Source organism: Leguminivora glycinivorella, chromosome 23 (assembly GCF_023078275.1).
Source record: "Leguminivora glycinivorella isolate SPB_JAAS2020 chromosome 23, LegGlyc_1.1, whole genome shotgun sequence".
Taxonomy (NCBI): Eukaryota; Metazoa; Arthropoda; class Insecta; order Lepidoptera; family Tortricidae; genus Leguminivora; species Leguminivora glycinivorella.
The window spans coordinates 3,261,690-3,280,675 of NC_062993.1; the positions used below are offsets into that span (position 1 = coordinate 3,261,690).

General features: G+C 34.9%; 1 protein-coding gene across 2 annotated transcripts in view; it reads right to left on the reverse strand.

Moving 5' to 3' along the window:
• The window catches only part of LOC125238264 (complexin), a 618,857-nt gene that overhangs the window by 569,611 nt on the left and 30,260 nt on the right, over positions 1 to 18,986 (reverse strand). Inside the window, exon 2 of one of the 2 annotated variants that reach the window (XM_048145543.1) lies at positions 6,278 to 6,316. The exons of the other annotated variant lie outside the window; for it this stretch is intronic. The gene's annotated coding sequence lies outside the window, so the exon portion shown is untranslated. The remainder of the gene's footprint in view (positions 1 to 6,277; positions 6,317 to 18,986) is intronic. 2 annotated transcript variants of the gene reach the window in all.

Consider the following 18,986-nt stretch of genomic DNA (forward strand, 5'->3'; position numbering starts at 1 on the left):
GACTAATACATTAATGAAACAAGCTATAAAAGGTAAATAAAAACACTTTTAAATAATCTGCCAAAGTAAAAGCAGTCAACAAATTTTATATAACGTCAATTTCTAAAGCCTTTACCAAAAATAGCGCTATGCTCAAACTTCACTTTCAATTTAATCTCTTCCCACCATGTTTTTGCTACTGAAGCAGAGCTGATTCGAACTTAGGATTATTTCTAAATCCCATTTTGACTATCGCCCGCTGCACCCCTCTCATGCCTAGTATATTTCAAAATAATTTTTAGATAGATAAAGCATCCGTCAAGTTCTGACAAGTATGTCAGTGTGAGAATGACAGGTGTCCTATTCACACAAATAAGTGATAAAATTGGGAGCATAATACGCAGCCAGATATACAATTGAATAGGTGGTTACCACAACATACTACAGATTTAGAGCACATCCGTCAGTTTACTCTTTCGTCAGAAGCATTTTTTTTTTAGAAATTTAGTACTGTTTTGTCAGGAATGACCTATGCGGAGAACCTCTTATGCCCTATTCGTCAGATTCCGCTTTCGTCAGTTGTTTATTTGATATCGAAATAAAATTAGAACAAGTTCGTCATTTTCCTCCTTCGTCAGAAGCAGTTACTTTTATCATTTTAGTTCAGTTTCGTCAGGCATGACCTATGCGGAAAGTACGGTGCAAAGTTAGATTGACCCGACTCCAGCGACCAATAAACATTCTATTATGAAAAGCTTTTGAAAGGGGTATTATTTTTAATAGTGATTTGTTATACAAGGGGGTAAAGTTGTATTTTAACACACGAGAAGTAAAATACAAGTGTAACACAAAACTTTTCCCCTCACTATAGCGAGAAAACTACAACGCAAAAAGCGCGTTTATCACTGCTTCCAGTAGTTCCACGGGTGGTAAATAATCTTTATTACTAGATTCACCTACTTTTATCAATTTTAAAGCAGTTAATTTGACTTTATTCAAGGTCAAATTACTTTACCCACTAGTGGATAAAATGCGTTTTTACCCGCTGGTATTAAAGGACAAAACACGTGTTTCCGAGCTAGTGAGGGGAAAAAGTCTTTTTTAATAGGCAAATCTTAGTTTCATTTCACATAAGTTTATTTTTAAGTCATACCTAATGAAATCCATTCCCTCTTTTAAGCACAATCTTAAACAGCATCTACTTGAATCTTAACTAATTGATTAACACTAAGCGGCCACATTTGCATTTATTTACATTTATAAATAATATGTTCTGTCAGTAGGTAAATACACACACACTTTCTGTATCACGCCCAAACATATATAGTTTCTGTATAAGTGCTCTTAGGTTCTGTTTAGTTATAAGACTTAGTTATTAATTTTCTGGGTGCCCTGAAAACGAGTGCCGCGTCTATTAGACACGGTATTCGCTGAGTGGAATCCTATTTGGTGTACTAGTTATTAAGTATTACTTGTTTTTATTATGTATCTGTATGCCAAATAAATATTTTCTATTCTATTCTATACTATAAATCAAATTGTGCCCAGTGTCAGTTCGAATGTCGCTGCGGTAACCTTTTCGATACAAAATGCGCGAAATATTCTGGATAATATTTTGGAACGCGATACTCGAGAGCTGATGGAGCCGCGATATTGGGATTAAGTTTGGATGTATATGACTTTATTTATGTCTCTTATATACAAATATGCCGTCAACATTTTTAAATAACGTATATTTTCTCTCGACTCTCGTAAATCATATTTTTACTTCACTTTAATGATATATTATTTTACTGAGTGGCACTAAAACTTAGTAGTTCATGTGCTCTGCTACCCACATACAACGTTCGTTAATATTTCTTGTATGTGAGTAGCTTTTGCACATTGTAATTTTTCCTCAGTCACCCGTTGACCACGAACGCTGTAAAGTGTTCGAAAGGTCGGGATGAATTATGAATTCATGATACGCGATTTAATCCGTTTCTATAGTTTTATATCTTGAAAAAAAAAACTCAAATATTTACGTGTACATTTTGTACTTTACCTACTACGTTGTACGTATTAAGGCATAAATGTGAAGATTTACATTTTTGATACCTACCATACAAGGCACAGATTACCTGTCACTAGTTAGAGCATAAATTGACTCGCATTAAACACTGTTTCGTGAAATAAATATGTAATTTATCTTCGGTTACCGCTATAGTTACTCATGAAATAAAACTATGGAAACTGATTGTAAATTCATTATGCGCGATTTAATCCGTTTCTATAGATTTTCTTTTTATAAATATGTATTGTGCTTTATAAATATTACTATTTATTTATTATGCTTTGTACTACTTGTTGTACAAACACACGACTTGCAACAAGTAAACTAAATTTGAAGTCCTGATTTAATAAAAATCTTCTGGGCAAGCTCCAACGGATGAACCGATTTAAAATTTTTTTTGTTAGAAAGCTGAATTAGTCGGAAGTGTTCTTAACCATGTTTGATGGAAATCGGCCAACTATGTCGAGGGATTTTCGAAGTTTAAAATTTGTATTGTGATTATCCTTGTTGTATTTATTATCATAATCATAATATCGTTTATTGGACCATGGTTCAAAGTTATTACAAAACATTATAAAATAATCCCATGGACCCCAGTAGGGTGTTGCAAACATTTTAACAAACATAGGTGTAATAATAATCTTATAACATATTATAGGCCGAGCTCAGAAAATAACAGGGCTATGAGGAGTCTATCGTTGGTAGTCTACGGCACGTTATGTGACATGAAGCAAATTGGACGCAAATGTGATCGAACGCCGTCGCTCAGTGTAATGGGGCAGAATCGGCGATGGAATGGCATATTTTTGGCATATTACCGTTTTTGGAGAACATCGGCGACCTAAATGTGTGTTTTTTGCTCATTTGCGATATAAAACGAATTTTATGGAATACATAACTAATATTAAGTATAGGACATTCTTAAACAGATTTACTGAGGCTGACGGTAAGCTCAAGAAGGCTTGTGTTGTGTGCGTTGCATTTCGCATCTCCTGCGTCTTGCAACAACATGCTGAGTCAAAGCCTTTTCCCTACTGTACACACAAATATAATTATCTGTTTGTGTGTATATAATTTTCTTAGGATATTTTTGTGTATTTGTTTTTATTATTTGTTTCTTTTTTTTAATTTCTCCATTTTGTCCTGTGTATGTGTGCTGTAAAAAATAAATGTCTTTTTCTTTCTTTCTTTCTAATATATTCGTGTCCATGGGCGGCGGTGATCGCTTACCATCAGGCGACCTGTCTGCTCGTTTGCCTCCTAACCCATTAAAAAAAAAATTAAATTTGTAATCTAAATATTATCAGTTTTGTCCAGTTTCACTGAAAACTCGTCAAACACTACTGAAAGTTCTGATTTGATGTCTCTAGGTACGTTTACAATTAGGTACCGATATCTGTCTCTAAAATAGCTTACTAATAATATTATCAACGAATATAGGTACCCTAACTTCACTTCTCAATAACGTATTTCTCCGAAAATCCATACATTCTGAAACATTAATAATATACGCTTCTAACAAATCTGTTATTATGTAACACGATCAAAGTACTAGCAAAAACAAGACACAGGTACTTAAATGTACACAGATACACACAAGTAACATACATAACATAGATTACCACAGATAGACTACGATTCACTGTCTTAAGACACTGGTCCCACCAAAAGAGAGAGCGAGCGTTTTACTAGTAGTATTTAAGACGATTTTGCAATGCCCTGACTGGGTATCATGTACCTCCTACTTTACGAATAACATCTATGTATTGTAATGTACCTGATAATGCAAATAAATGAAACTGAAACTACTTCATCTCGGCGATGAAGTATAATTCGATCGCGCTATCATCGCGTCTTTTTAGGGTTCCGTACCTCAAAAGGAAAAAACGGAACCCTTATAGGATCACTTTGTTGTCCGTCTGTCCGTCCGTCCGTCTGTCAAGACCCTTTTTCTCAGGAACGCGTGGAGGTATGAAGCTGAAATTTATATCAATTACTCAGGTCTACTGTCCCTTGAAGCTGTGAAAAAATCAAACTTCTAAGCCAACGCAATCAAAAGATACAGCCGTTTATGCCGCAAATTTTCGACACTTGCAAGGGAATCAAAACCTACAGGGTGCTTCCCGTGAACTCAGAATCTTGAAATTTGGTACGAAGCAACGTCTTATAGCATAGATAAAGGAAAAATTACGAAAACCATAAATTTTTAGTTACATCACATAATATATTTTTTTTTAATAATTTTAATGTTTGTACGGAACCCTCGGTGCGCGAGTCCGACTCGCACTTGGCCGGTTTTTATTTACACGGGAGCAACTGTCTTTTATATTGATTTAAACTAACACGATCTTCACTCATATTATTAAGCCAGCCAGTCTACCCGTGACCACGGACGTAATGTCATGTCCGAAACGTCGGGTTAAATATAAAACGTAAGTTTTACGCGATTAAGTCCCGTTTTAATTTAATAATACAACTGTCTTTTGTTCGTTTCTATCATAGAGGAATAAGTAAGGGAAGAGTTATAACTCCATACATCAGTAAATGAGAGTTATTTGTATAGGCATAGTTAAGTGACATCTAGCGACAATCACACGTCAATCACGCGTCAACTAGAGTAAAATATCGCATTAGGTATCTATAATCAACTTAAAAGATTATTCTGTACATTTGACCTTTTTGATAAGCAACTTGCATCTCCATATTAAAGTAAATCATGTCAGCGTTACATATGTCATTTATGTCACTTGAGTTTTCATGAGTGCTTTCCGTGCCGTGTTACTAAAATGGTTAATAATTTATTAATATTATTTAATAATTTACTAACCATTTTAGTAACACGGTAAGGAAAACTCAAGTCGATATCGATAAGTCGATAAAACAGTTAGGTCAATCCCTTTGACAGTTTGATTTTTGCTATGAAGAATTCCGCTCTTTGCTAATTACAATGAATCTTGATATATTTGAGTCGTAATGTGTTTAATCTAGTCTGTGTAAGTGATCTGTGGCACCTCGGAGCGAGGTCTATTTGAACACGCCGCTACATTTGCTTTTGCTACAAACTTGACAAGCTAGCTAAATATACAGAAAGTTCACTTTGTGTTGAATGTGGAGATGAGTTTACTACACAGATGTCATATATACCATAGATCAAGCACTATTATGTACTTCTGTATTCATTTATGTTATTCTGTTTTTAACCCCCGACGCAAAAACGACGGGTGTTATAAATTTAACGTGTCTGTCTGTCTGTGTGTCTGTCTGTGGTAATATGGTATCGTAACTTCCGAACGGATGAACCGATTTAGATTTAGTTTTTTTTTGTTTGAAACACTCCCGACTATTTCAGCTTTCAAACAAAAAAAAAAAGAAATCGGTTCATCCGTTCGGGAGCTACGATGCCACAGGCAGACACACACACAAACAGACAGACAGACAAACAGACAGACAGACACATCAAACTTATAACACCTCGTCGTTTTTGCGTCGGGAGTTAAAAAAAAATCAAATCAAAAAAATATTTATTAAAATCATTTGATTTGTTCCCTACGGCAATCAAAACCTTCTTTGAAAACTAAGTAAAGCACAATTCCTTGAAACAAATTTCAATGCAAATCCCAGTCTATCACAATTATCACAGTTTGAGAACAACAGCGTAAGTCAGGCGGAAGAGACTGTCTGCAAATCTTCGGGAACAAGTTTGAGAATCCTTTTAGGGCCAGGGCTGCCAGCCACTGCTGAAGTATATATATATATATATATATATATATATATATATATATATATTTTAATTATTAATGGACGTACTCTTGGCCACAGACTAGCTAATTACTAATTCTTTATCTTAGGGCCGGTTGCATCAAACCGTCTGTCACCGTTAAAGCGTTCGTTAAATTGTATTGTATGGGAAGTTCCATAGACGTCTGCTGCGTGACGATGATGTGTCTGTCAAATGTGGGTCATGCAACTGGCCCTTAGTCAAGTAGAATATTGCTAACGAGAGTAAAATTAAATCGAGACAGCTTGCTAGAGCGATTTATAGGCTCAAGTTAGCATTATGCACCCCGAGTTACACACAATGTTTTTCATCCCACTTGCAATGTAAAAAGATAAAAAAAAGTTAAATTCGATAGTAGACATTTCATAACTCCCTAGGGCAAACGATTTTTATATAACTCACGCTCCACCTGCGTGCAATTGCACATTTTTGTGGGAGTATGATGAAAAAGAAACAATTATACTGACCCGAAAGTACTCGAAATGGATTGGCCTGGTGATAGTTACCTGCAAGCAAAATAATTTCATTAATTATTTATGAAAATTTTACAATTAAAAAACACATTGAAGGAACATAAAACGAATTATATTTCAAGATAATTGGTAAAAACGCATTAAACACAATTCCTTCAGAGATTATTAATTTATTTCTTAATCTTTTAGTACGATTTGCATTTGCATGTAGGTACTATTTAGTACAATGCATTTTTCATACAAAAACAATATGTATTATTTTCTTAAGTCCACTACACACTTGGGTAATATACCGGGTGTCCCGTAAACTAACGCTAAAATCAAAAGGGCTTAATATTATTGCTAATGAGATGTCCTAACACCCCTTTTAATTCTGGCGTTGGTTTACACCCAATACTTATGCAAAAAAATCCCATATAAAAAAATTGCGCAAATAAATATACGAAAGTGAAATTAAATAAATACAATTACGATAAAACGCAATTGTTTTCTTTATCTATCATAAGCCACGAAATGTTTATTTTCAATCCTATTAAACAGCAAATGAAATACGCACATATATCGCCAACCCTATCAACGAAGGGGTTAAAAGGGGATGGCGGGGTTGATCCGTCGATACATGTTACCTATGGGGGTGGAGGGGGGAGGCATTTCCCGCTTGGTCGGAACGCTTTGTGTTTATTTTAATATTTTGATTATTTTTAAACCTTTTGATGAAATCTGACCTTTTGCGACCCGGTATTTTGATATCGAGAGTTTGAGGTTGATAGAACAATATAAATAAATGGTCTACTTAAATACATTTGTGGCAAATGGGAAGGCCAGATACAAGTGTAGACACTTAGTGACCAGATACACACTTAGGGACCGACCCCACTTAGGCGTCGCGTGTCTTGCGGCGCGCAACGGACGTCTCCGCCACCTGGGGGCGCGTCTTACGTCCTTCCAATACAAAATGTACTGAGGAGACGTTTTTTGAATTACATTCAGGCGGCGTGGCGCGGACGTCCGTTCCGCACCTCAGGACATGCGTCTCTTAAGTGTGGCCGGTCCCTTACGAGTATGCGTATTGACCTTAGGTTGTAATTTTAACTTATAAAATAGTGATGTGACGATCTATCATGTGATGATCGTCATATCACTATTTTGATGATCTATTATTATGATGTTATCATGTTCGGATTAAGAGAGAATGAAAAGTCAGAAACTAATACATACATACATACATACATACGATCACGCCTGTATCCCATAAAGGGGTAGGCAGAGCACATGAAACTACTTAAGCTTCAGTGCCACTCTTGGCATATAAGGGGTTGAAAGAAAACGAAACTGTGACATTGCAGTGACAGGTTGCCAGCCTCTCGCCTACGCCACAATTTAACCCATATCCCATAGTCGCCTTCTACGACACCCACGGGAAGAAAGGGGGTAGTGAAATTCTTAACCCGTCACCACACAGGTAAACTACTATTATTAGAAACTAATATTTGTTGTAAATACTTAAATGCCCTTACTGGGATCCAAACCCGGGACCTTCGGCTTAGCAGAATGGATCATTACCAACTAGGCGAGACCGGTCGTCATAATTATACGATACCAATAAGATTGCGTGATTTGAATGAGATTATTCACATTAGTTATCGCTATATTAGAAGCTTTGTTGCGGAAAATTTCCAAAAAAAAATATAAAATTCATGAAAAATTCACGAAACTTTCACAAAAAAAAGGGAATTGAAATTTATGAAATGGAAAGTTTCCGAAGTTTTCCTATGTGAATGTTTCTGAATTTTGGAAACTTTCCGTCGGCACATCAGTAGGTACAGCTAGTGATGTGCAAATTGCGGAAACTTTCAAAAAAAAATCTTTAGTTTCTTGAAAAATTCACGAAACTTTCACGAAAAATAAAGGGAATTTAAATTTATGAAATGGAAAGTTTCCATCCATACAATTGTCCATACAAAGTATGGAAAGTTTCCGAAGTTTTCCTATGTGAAAATTTCACAATTTTGGAAACTTTCCGTCGGCATATCAGTAGGTACAGCCCTATCGTAAATGATAAATAAGCGTTCCCCTAGGACTACATCGTCAGTCAAATACACAGCCTAGCTTATTCTGCCTTATCCTAAGTAAACAAGCCATTGTTTAGGACCAGACCAAGCCATTGATTAGTCTACTCGTGTAAGCATTAATTTATTTTATACATCGTGGACTTGCTGAAGTTTTCCAAATAAATACGGCCAGAATATACGTATAGTCGTTTAAGGTACAGAGGAGCAAATCTCGACTGGGGGGCAATTGTAACTAATCCATTTTTTCCATTATTACACTATGATGTTGAGTTCTACAACCACATGTATCCACTGAAAACGCGTACCATAATTATATAACCGGTGGACACTCTATTTAATAATGCAAACTTTGTAAAAGATGGACTAGTTACATTTGCCCCTCAGTCGATATTTGCCCCGCTGTACAGTCAAGTGTAAAAATATTACTGGGGACGCTATTGCTATGTCTTGTATGGGAACCCTGCATTTTATGATTAAGCACTGAGACTTGGCACAGTTGTTCATTGGGTGGCCCTGAGTAGATAAAGATCGGGAGGCATCGAGAGCCCCCCTTAATTTAGGAGGGAGGAGGGGGGGAAGGCTGGCGCCTCCGCGCTTCCTTTGAAACCATATTTCTCTAAAACTATACAAAATAGGGCATGCGATATATCATTTTCGGGTAAATGAAGGACGAGGAATTCATTTTTGGAACAAAAAAAATGTATTTTAGAACAAAAATACAAAATAAAATGGGAAAATCTGAAAACGAGATTTTTTTTTATACATATTATTGCACATTTTATGAAAACTGTAATGGTTTTTTCTAAATAAAAAATATTATTTAATAGCTACATTTATCTAGTTTTAGAAAATGTATAATTTGTTATAGAAATATATTATACGACGAGTGATAAAAAATAATTGACATCGCCCGATAGGGTGATTTGAATGCTCATTTCAATAAGTTTTGTCAATGATTTCAGGTATAATCACTATTTTTAACACACGAAAGCCGTAATCATTGTATTTTATGGCTATTTTAGTGATTAATGTACTTAAAATAAAAAAAATACAAAAATAAAAAAAAATGTGATAACTCTTTTATAACATTATCCTATTTTGTTCTTTCTATACAATATATATCTAATAGCAATAAATATGAATAAAAAGCCACATTTATGTAGTTTATAAAAATATATAGTTTGTTATATAAATATATTACGAAACGCGAGATAAAAAATAATGAAAGTGACGTGGCAGGGCGATCTTGATGTACGCTACGGGTCAGCTTGTATGATTCGATGAGGTGAGGTAAAGGTACTCAAAGCTCTCAAAAAGTGTAGTTATTTAGAGTAATTCAAATTAAACAACATAAGTACTCCTATATAGTCTGAATTTAACTATTTATATTACATGAAATGATCGATTGATATGATAGGTCAGATATATACATCTGATCCTAATACATCTTGTGAAATTAGTAGTTATCTATATGATTTGCATAATTTATGGATAATTCTTACTTGACATATTTATTATTCCAGATCTGCGTCCTGTACTTTGGTTAACGAGTGCCGAAAATAGTTATTTACCAAAAAAGACCGCCAAATTAACAGCATTTCACCGACAAAAGCTGCCTTGCACCATTTTTGTAAGGGTTATAGGTATATCAAGGTGTCCATTTATTGGGTCAACTAAACCCAATTCAAAATTTGCCATTATTTGCTACTTGTGGCTGGACGAAAGTCTGTAACAATTGGGATTTGGGAGCCTACTTGCCCGCAACGTTGCCTGTTGCTGCAGAAACATGCCTCGAAATTGTCGGATGCAGGTGTAATAAAAAACAGTGCCGCGTAAGGTGCAACCGTAAAAAAAGACTTTTTAAATTAAATGTTCGGAGCTGATGTGCTTATGCAGTGGATGTTGTGATATATACATAATTAAATTCAGACTATTCATGTTGTTTTATTTGAATAACTCAAAATAGCTACACTTTTTGAGAGCCTTGAGTACTAGCCCCGATACATATGTTTTCGTCTAGTCAGACCATTTTTTGAGGTTCTCCTTTGTACAAAAGCAATGTCTTAGTTCAAAAATCATTAATGTTTAATGCTAATACGAATCTAGTTTATTTTTTATGGCACTATTGCGCAATAACTAACTATCATTGATACTGAAAGGAAGAATATGACGATTTTTATTTTATCTTTTATGGATGGGTAAAACCGATTTAAGGGTGCCCAAAGGAAGTAACTAAATTCTGCTAGTAAACTAAAAAATCTTCAAGCCTATGCATGCAGAACTGCTTTAGGAGAGGAGAACGTGATTAAGACATTTTTTTTTGCAATATAAGTCACATGCAATTTTATTTTACAAGCAAAATAAACTATATTATAGGACTTTTACAATTTTCTGTACTGGGTCGTGATATACCTACATGTGTAAACGTTATTAGAATAAGTATATTTCTGTATTACTAGACGAACTCCACTGCATAGCGGGTAGTACGTAGTACCTTTACCTCACCTCATCGAATAATGCAAGCTGACCCGTACATTAAAATTTTCATTTTCATTATTTTTTATCTCGCGTTTCGTAATATATTTATATAACAAACTATATATTTTTATAAACTGTATAAATGTGGCTTTTTATTGATATTTATTGCTTTTAGATATATATTGTGTAGAAAGAACAAAATAGGATAATGTTAAAAAAAATTATCACATTTTTAATATTTTTTAAAATTTTTGTATTTTTTTTTTATTTTAAGTACATTAATCACTAAAATAGCCATAAACTACAATGATTACGGCTTTCGTGTGTTAAAAATAGTGATTATACCTGAAATCGTTGACAAAACTTATTGAAATGAGCATTCAAATCACCCTATCGGGCGATGTAAATTATTTTTTATCACTCGTCCTATAATATATTTCTATAACAAATTATACATTTTCTAAAACTAGATAAATGTAGCTATTAAATAATATTTTTTATTTAGAAAAAACCATTACATTTTTCATAAAATGTGCAATAATATGTATTAAAAAAAATTCTCGTTTTCAGATTTTCCCATTTTATTTTGTATTTTTGTTCTAAAATACATTTTTTTTGTTCAAAAAATGAATTCCTCGTCCTTCATTTATCCGAAAATGATATATCGCATGCCCTATTTTGTATAGTTTTAGAGAAATATGGTTTCAAAGGAAGCGCGGCGGCGCCAGCCTTCCCCCCCTCTTCCCTCCTAAATTAAGGGGGGCTCTCGATGCCTCCCGATCTTTATCTACTCAGGGCCACCCAAGGAACAACCTGTGCCAAGTCTCAGTGCTTAATCATAAAATGCAGGGTGTTGTGCAATAGCGTCCCCAGTATATGGGTGTACACATCTTACTCAAAAATATGTCCTATAGCATCTTAGTCCGGTGTAATAAGAGCGTAGTACCATATTTATGAGACGATTATTTCGATACGTATTTTTGCACTTGACTGTACCTTAAGGTATTCTTGACATTGACACAGCTGGGACATCAGTTTTCCGTGACCACGCCCATACAATCTACCCACGTATCGGAAAATAGTACAGTAATTGTAATTTATTGTGTATATTGTAATTAATTGTAATATTGTAATTTATTGTGTAATCTAAATTAACAAATGTCAAGACTTTATGTGGGACATAAAATAGTAGAAATTAAACGAGGATATCGCTTTTCCGTAACTGTAACTGTTGCATTTTTAACCGCCGACGGAAAAACGACGGGGTGTTATAAGTTTGACGTGTCGGTCTGTCTGTCTGTGTGTCTGTCTGTGACATCTTAGCTCCCGAACGGATGAACCGATTTAGATTTAGTCTTTTTTGTTTGAAAGCTGAATTAGTGAAGAAGAAGAAGAGCTTTTTGAACCTACGATATTTATCGGATCAGTCGGTGTCAAAAATTACGTTTTTAGTCGTATTGCTATTTAAAGCTTTAGTCACTGAAATATTTACACGCTATAAAAAAATTTAAGATAATAAATATAATTAAACTGAAACTTGTGCATACAAAATTGTTAAAATGCGTAATCGTTCTACGTTAATAACCTAACCACAAAATTAAAATTTTGAAAAACCTCGGACATAGTGGACCGATTTTCATGAAACATGGCTAAGAACATTCCCGACTAACTCAGCTTTCAGACAAAAAAAACTAAATCAAAATCGGTTCATCCGTTCGAGAGCTACGATGCCACGGACAGACTCACACAGACAAACACGTCAAACTTATAACACCCCGTCGTTTTTGCGTCTGGGCCGTCGGGGGTTAATAAAAATCATTCCCATCGCTATGACTCGTCTCAAAAGCAGTGATCTGTGTCTCGGCCATACATCCCCGCTGTGTATTTACTGTCCCTGACCTTTCACGGCTGAAGACCGATGGGCCTAAGATCGATTAGTCTTGTAACTAAAAGCTTCACAGACCTATTGTATTTTGTATCTTCTGGTATTATGCTCAAGTTTATTGTTAGGAGAGGAAGGGCTGGAGAAATGGATCTTTTAATTGTCAACATTTTAGGCTGGCATCATCCATCTAATATAATAAATGGGAAACCACAGATGTCATATATACCATAGATCAAGCAAACGTATCTACTTAGCGTGTCAAATGAACTCAGTGAAATCCACTGAGTTGTCCGTCTTTACTCGCAGCTTGCAGCTTTCGGGCGTCAATTTTTGTAAGTTGAAGTCAATCAAAACATAAAAAATGCCTCGTTACGTGATATTCAATTGCAACAACACAAAAATTATGAACAATCAAGAGCCTGAGACATATTTAAAATTACAGGCAAGAAACAACTTCAGTACAAAATTTGACACGCTCGGCCCCTATACAAATAGATGAACTTGTTTCTTCTATATAAATAAAGTTCTGTGTGGGAAACTGTGTGTGTCTGTTTGTTTGTCCGTCTTTCATGGCAAAACGGAGCGACGAATTGACGTGATTTTTTAAGTGGATATAGTTGAAGGGATGGAGAGTGACATGGGCTACTTTTTGTCTCTTTCTAACGCGAGCGAAGCCGCGGGCAAAAGCTAGTAGAGGAATAAGTAAGGGAAGAGTTGTAACTCCACACATCAGTAAATGCGGGTTATTTGTGTAGGCATAGTTAAGTGACATCTAGCGACAATCACGCGTCAACTAGCGTAAATTATCAGTACTGCTACTTGTCGTTCATACGAAATCGTTCGCTAGTTTACTAATAGGGTCAGCGACATCTAGCGGTATATTAGGAAACCCCGAGATTCGTTTCATACAATTTAACTTTGCTAATTTTCTTATGCACACTACCAAGGAGTGGAATTCATAGATCTTGGATGGAATTGGATCAAATTAATATTGCAATTACTAATTAATTTGTTCACTTAATTTTAAGCTAACTCTTCAGACAAAATAATTACTCAGAATTTAAATATAATGAGAAATTACTAAAACATTCAATTACAGACTTTACAAAGTGGTAATTCATTAATTTTAAACATCATTTGCTCTTGTCTAGACATCTTGTGTTTTTAGAAATATCAAGGTGATTTATCTGTTTTCATTTAAAATTTAGTAATTTTCCAGAAATATAGATCTGTTATCTGTAAGATAGATCTGTAATCTAAATATAAATCTGGCTCAGCGGAGTGACCCTGCTTGCCAAGCGGCGATCTTGGGTTCGAATCCCGGTAAGTGCATTTATTTATGTGATGGATATTTGTTCCTAAGTCATGGACGCTTTCTACTTAAGCCTTAAGCTTACCGTGGGACTCGGTCAAACTGTGTAAGAACGTCCTATATTTAAGAGTTTTGAATGATTCACGGTTATTTTCATTAGACTTATATTGACCGGGATATAGACCGTGATTACCTTTTTGATTTTTGTCGAGCTCCCGATATTTCGACGCAGTTGCATGCATCATGATCACGGAAAACATCATGATGCATGTAACTGCGTCGAAATATCGGGAGCTCGACAAAAATCAAAAAGGTAATCACGGTCTATATCCCGGTCAATATAAGTCGTCCTATATTTATTTATAATGATCAAAGACGTAAAAACTTCTAACGAAAGTTCAAGAATAGGTGACTAAATCAGAATAGGACGAATTTAAGAACTTCACAAAAAAGAAAGAACCTCAATCAAATGGTTTTAACTTCAAAACATCAAAGGGGATACATAAATCCCGAAATTTCCTCATAATCCCTCTTTCAAGCGTCCCTCTGAGCAAACATCTTAAATTACAGCCCTCGAAAACAATCTTAATCAGTTTCACTTGAGCCTTTTACAACATATTTTCGAATATTAATATCCATAGGTACTAATAATTATTATTAAATAGGAATGTGTGTGTGCTTGTTTGATAGTCCGTTTTCACGGCAAAACGAAACGACGAATTGGTTTGATTTTTTAAGTGGAGATTGAAGGGATAGAAAGTACTTTGGCTACTTTTTAGGGTTCCGTAGTCAACTAGGAACCCTTATAGTTTCGCCATGTCTGTCTGTCCGTCCGTCCGTCCGTCCGTCCGCGGGTAATCTCAGTAACCGTTAGCACTAGACAGCTGAAATTTGGTACCAATATGTATATCAATCACGCCAACAAAGTGCAAAAATAAAAAATGGAAAAAAATGTTTTATTAGGGCACCCCCCCTACATGTAAAGTGGGGGCTGATATTTTTTTTCATTCCAACCCCAACGTGTGATATATTGTTGGATAGGTAATTAAAAATGAATAAGGGTTTACTAAGATCGTTTTTTGATAGTATTAATATTTTCGGAAATAATCGCTCCTAACGGAAAAAAAAGTGCGTCCCCCCCCTGTAACTTTTGTACCATAAGTTTAAAAAATATGAAAAAAATCACAAAAGTAGAACTTTATAAAGACTTTCTAGGATAATTGTTTTGAACTTGATAGGTTCAGTAGTTTTTGAGAAAAATACGAAAAACTACGGAACCCTACACTGAGCGTGGCCCGACACGCTCTTGGCCGGTTTTATTGTCTCTTTCTAAGACCTCACTTCCTGAAATGATATTAAGGAGGTGCAGCATTCCGCTATTTTCGAATTTAACGCAAGCGAAGCCGGATATTTCTGTGTCAACAATAACATAAATATTTATTTTTGACACTTTTGACACTAACGTAATTGTCATCAGTTCAAATCGCGCCGCATCTATTGTAATGTATACCTAAGCTACTCGTATCTGTGGTCCAAGGATAATACACAGCAGACATCAGGATGTCATTACAGCGATACGCGAAGCGATAAACCAACGACTTCCGAATTCGCACGAGTTACCTTCACTCACAAGAAAAACGTCTTAAAATGTTATACATCCCATAGACTTTTAAGCCTTTTCTTTCGAATAAATGGGTTTATTTAGCGACTTAATACGAAAATGTTTTCTATATTATGCATTTCATATGTTCTTACATCCTTTCTTCCGAAATAATAAGAATTTTCTTAATATCGTGTGAAGAAAAATGTCTTATAAGATTCTTTTCTCCACATGATCTTAATGCTTTTTAAATAGAAACCCATTTAAAGGGGTTACCGCTTGGAAGGGTTTAGAAGGAAATTATTTAACGGTTTATTTATATGTTCATTGATAAGGGATAAGAGGGCTCGTTGGTAACGTATATTGCTTTCAGAATTTCTGTTTGAAAGTCCTTTATATTTTGACGCAATGTGATTTTCTTGTGCACAGTTAATGAATAAAAGGCGAAGGTATGAAGAGGTTAAACAGATTTGGATTATTTGTATAAAATGCCTATGAAAAAGTTAAGTTTGGTGTTAGTGAATTGTAAATAAAAGCAGCAGATTTTGGGTTAAGTATTGTAGTAAGTGGGTATTATCGTAAAAATCTCGACCTATGTGAAATGATTTTTAAATAGCTTGTAGGTAGGAACCAAAGACATAATATGCAACTCCGTACGGATAAAGTCTAAGAAAAAAACGAATCTCAATGCCCTAGAGAAAAAGGTACGACGGTGGCCTAGATGGAGTTACACCTTTGGGGAACGCTCGGCTAGATGGCGCTAATATTAATATTTGACATTTTAACACATATCAAGCTAACAATATGGGCCAAAAAAACTGAGGTTCAAAAGTTTTAAGCTTGTGTCGAGAGATGGCAGTCTATGCACTGTCATTACACATTTTACTTTGACAGTAACTCTCTATAATACTCAATCCTCTTTGTAGGAATTGATTATGGAAGTAAACATTTTTTTAATCACATAATTAAAATATGTCTAAATAAGCCGCACCTCAGCAGCATTGTGTCAAAGATGATGGTATAGCGTTAAATCGCTGAATGGCAATTAATATGTTCTGGTTACCGGTAGTTTCAATCTTTCAATAAGCTTGGCGCTCAGTTCTTTAAAATGACGTGAGCACAAATTGTACAAGTTGTTGGCAACGTGCATTTGACACTTCTTGAGTTGCAGGCGTCCATAGGTTATGGTGACCGCTTTCCATCAGGCCGACCGTATGCTTGTTTGCCACTGACGTAGTACTAAAAAAATTGACAGTCTCAAAACATTTAAACACCTCATTTCACACAACTGAAGCCTTTAAATATCATAATAGTACATTACGATACAAGTGCGTATGAAATGAAATGAAATGAAATGCATTTATTTGCTTAACATTATGTACAGATAAGTTGGTAATATCATTAGTGTTATGTCCAGATAATGTCAATACCTTATACTAGTAGGCATGCAAATGTTATTAATTAAAGCTATTTACATTATATTACATATTTATACCATTCATTAAAGTTAAACTATTGATTCACATAATAATAATTACAGATTTAAATAAAATTCATTAATAATAAAATGTCAGTATTAATTAAAGTCTCCACTTAAATATTCTTTAACGCTATAAAAATTATGATTACTTAAGAATGCTATGATTGCCCGTTTAAATTTAATAAATGGCATATCTCTTAAATATTGTGGCAGTTTATTATATATAATGTATGTCATTCCGTCTACATTATTACGGTATAGTGCCAAATTGTTTCTCGTACCAAGAAGTTTGTTTAATCGATTAGAGTCTGGCTAGCCAAATATTGTTGACAGATATTTCCTTGTGGTATCACCAATTGTCTATGGTTTAAAAAAAAGGCTAAAAGTCGGCTGTCAATTTATGTCACTTATTCAAATTGTTCGCGGGTTATTAAGGGTAAATCTTAAATATTATAACAATGACGATACCAACCGAGGTCCGCAATTTGCTGTTTAAGCTAATAAATAATTACAACCAAGAGCGAAGTCGACGTGAAGCGGCATATAATGAAAAACTGCAATGTTTACAAGTCGTAAACAATATAGTAGGTTGGTGCTCTATTAATATTTTGATACTTTATGTACTAGTTCTAACATTTGCCTATAACTTTGATTAAGTATGTGAATATAATATAAGAAATCAGTGAAGTGACTGGTCAGTAGTAATTTGATATAAAAATATAAAAAATAAAATAAATAATATAATTTAGCCTATATACGTTCCATTGCTGAGCACAGGCCTCCTCTCAAGTCTGAGAGGGCTCGGGCTATATAGTCTCCACGCTAGCCCAATGCGGGTTGGAGACTTCACATAAATCTTTGAATTTCTTCGCTGATGTATGCAGGTTTCCTCACGAGGTTTTCCTTCACCGTAAAGCTAGTGGTACATATTAAATGATATTTCGTACGTAAGTTCCGAAAAACTCATTGGTACGAGCCAGGATTTGAACCCGCGACCTCCGGATTGAAAGTCGGGCGTCATATACACTCGGCCACCACTGCTTATATGGCAATAAAAATATAAAATATATAAAAATATCTTGGTGAAACATGTCTACGAGTATATATGAGCGGCAAAAATGTCGATAGTGCATTTTCTTTACCTACCTACTTAACATATTAAACAGACATTTGAAATAAAACTCTTTTAAACGGATTAATCGCGTATATTAACATCATGACCTACGTTTCGAGCCCTTTACAGCAGTCGTCTTCACAGGGTCTACCCCTAAGACAGACATTTGAACCATAAAAAATGTCAATTACCACCATTAATTGGAAATTTGTGAAACTACTTTTTTTTATACATTACTACTACTTGTAATACACGTTAATTATTAATATTTAAATGCCAATAACCATCGTAAAACTTTTAGGTTAATACGTCAAATGCTAACAGATTTTGTCAAATTTCTGTACATATATTAGCAATTTCTATTGATTTTCAATATAAGTGTGCACAGAAAACAAAAATATTTTCTAGTATCAAAACTATATCTCGTACTATACCAAATGTGACCAGCCCTAGATTTTTTGAATTTCCCGCCAAAAGTTGGGGCAATATTTCATTAGCCACACTCTAGCTCTGGCATTCGGATTGACTTGCGCTACAAATGTAAAATATTGGTAGTGCTTCTTTACAAAAATGCATATTTCTGCTATATATATACAGGCTAAGGGCAGAATTTTAAGTTTTACAAACATCGGTCTACATGATTGTCTTGTAGTAATTCCACATAATGCTCTGATACACTTTTTTTGGGCTTTAAATGCTCTATTAATGTCAACAGAGTTGCCCCAGATTATGACGCCGTATCGCAGCACAGATGATACGTAG